This window comes from Pseudophryne corroboree, chromosome 4 (assembly GCF_028390025.1).
Source record: "Pseudophryne corroboree isolate aPseCor3 chromosome 4, aPseCor3.hap2, whole genome shotgun sequence".
NCBI lineage: Eukaryota > Metazoa > Chordata > Amphibia > Anura > Myobatrachidae > Pseudophryne > Pseudophryne corroboree.
This window is the reverse complement of record NC_086447.1, coordinates 250869234-250872002: the sequence shown is the minus strand read 5'-3', so window position 1 is coordinate 250872002 and position 2769 is coordinate 250869234.

Below are 2769 nucleotides of genomic sequence, written 5' to 3'. Positions count from 1 at the left end.
ACCCTGACAGGATTAAGTCCAGTAACGTCATTCTGAATTGATTCCACGATATGAGGTACATTTGTTTGTGTGTGATGTATAATACCATACGTACCTGTGGACACGACCTCACCTGACCCTCCGTTAGGGGGTTTGATTACAGTCTTTACCGATTTGGTCGCGTCCACCTGGATGTCTTGTGTGATGGCTGCTGGAAAAGGCTCCGACATTGTGCTGGGCTCACTTTCTTGTTGGTGTTCCTGAGGAAAGTTTAACAAGGGGTGCGACTTGCATGGGTTAATAGTTGTACATTTAACACTTTCATTTTTATAAACCTTATTACGTTTGTTACATTCATTCTTAATATAGTTACTAAGTGCACTTTTATCGCACCCCATTGTGCCTTTCTCCGCAACCATAATCCTCTCCATTGCCATGTCTCTCCTCTCAGGATGAAAGTTAGGTATGTAAGTTACATTTCTTTGCATGTCACTTTCCTGTAGCCATATCTGTAAACAATCATTATGTATAACTCGTTGTTTCCAGGATTTTATGAGACAGATCCTTCGCCTTAAATTATGCAATACCTCTAAGTCAAAACTACCTATCCCGGGAAATGGTGCCTTATCCCCCGCAGTCATTCGTGTCCATTCATCACAAAAGGTCTCAGTGTGGGGACCATACCTCCTCCACAATACTAACCGAGCAGACCCTCGGGGTCTGCAAGCCTCTGCAGTCTGAACCCTGACTGCTGAACGTCCCTGTGTTGTGCACTTGGCTTCCATTGTGGACCTTTTTTAACACAGAAAAACTTCCTAAAATGCACCAAACACAGAAGTCTACGGTGGAAATCCTTAAAGCTCTTCCACTGAACTCCTTCTGCTCCGAGTAAAACGAATCCGCCCCTTTTAGCAGACACGTGTAACCGTTACAGGCCCTATCTCTAGAGATTTTCCTGAGAGACCAGTGAAAATTCCCTTCTTTACACAAATCACGCTTGCATGTGCTCCCTACAACACGTATGAGGGCAAGATTTACGCATGGATATACTACCTCATATCGCGTTGCGTTATTGGTCACACATACAACCGTGCGGTCCAATCGTACCACTTATAGACACTTGTTGCCCATAAATGGTAGGATCATTGGAGTCTCCCTACTGTGCTCCAAAACAGCCAGAGCGTAATACAACGAAAACTTTATCACACTCTGTTGCACGTTTTCACTCAGACCGTGCTCATCACGTTCCACCAAAGATCACCCAGATCACTCAGTTCACAAAGCAGGATTCAATACACTCATACCGTTTTCAACCCACTATCATTCTTATAGTTTTCTGATCAGAAAAATCATTTCCCGTAGTCTGATAGCTGTCCCCAGAGGCATTACAGTAAAGTAAGGTATTTAAACTAAGTTTTGGAAAAACTGAAATCAATTTGTGCTATTATCACGTGGCTATGCTATACCGCCCCCACTAAAACAATGCTATTGTGCGATTTGAGTTTCGGTGGGCGTACCCAGACGCTCCGTTGCGTAATATACGCTGCGTGCGTCGGCCTTTGTGTTGCGTTCGCGAGTCTCAGCCTTTTGTTAGAGACACGTGTACGCTGGCCATACAAAAATACAATTAGCACGTTTATCAATGTAGATGATCTTTAACTGTAATCATCTACCAAGCACCACACAGGTCTTTCCTTGTATCTCAGGCGAAGCTGTGCGTGTGTTTTACAAATTACCCCTTAATGTATCGTTTTTACTCTTTAACTACCAATAGCAACAAATCTTTCTCAGCACGTTTATCAATTATACAATGGCAAACAGGAGAGTGATATGAATATACACGAAAAAGGAATGCAGATATATGCGTGTGTATACAAAACAGAAATAAACAGTTTTAAAAGACACTAGTGTGTTGTTCTTACCTCCGGTTCCCGGATTCCTTCAGCACCCTTTACTAAGCGAAGCAGACGCTTATCCCGTCAGCACTGCGAAGAATATGATCTCCCGCCCTTTGCTGATGGATAATGTCTGCTGAAATTACCTAGCAGAGATATGTGAAGGACTGGACGAGCAGCCAATTGATAAAGCTAAATATTTATCTTATATAATACCCTTTATGAGGTCTAAGAACACTGTACGCTATTTACGTATGGAGTACCATAAGGGTACGCACGTTGCGTAACAATCGCTTAGCCGTAGTCGAGACGCTCAAGCGTCACGTTCGCTCACGGCCAAGAGATCACAGGCAGGCACGCTATTGGCTGCCGACTAACGTAATGATTCGCTATAGCGTAGCGGACGCTCGGGACCACGAAGAGATCACCAGCGGCGCTGACGCTCACAATGTTAAACCTTTATATCTAAACCATAAACAGTGTATTATGCAGTAAGACCTTAGTGTAGTGATAGAGTGTAAATGCAGCACAGTATAACCTTATTAACTTAAAAGCTGTTCGAGCGTCACCGACGCTCTGAGAATACTTAACACTATAAGAAATACACAGATACCGTGCTTAGGGTCCAACGCCTTATATATATATATTATGAATGTTATACTTGCAAAAGAATTAATACAATACAAGTCATACACTACAATATAACATAGACTAACTAACCAGATAACTACACGGGAAATACAATACAATACAATTACGTTTTAAGGGAAAATAAGAGAAAGAGGAGAAGAGAGAGAGAGAGAGATATGGCCCATAATAACAAGAAAGACAATATGATTGCGGAGAAAACTTACGCACAAGGGGAACGATCGCATGCGCCTCTGGACATCCAGCT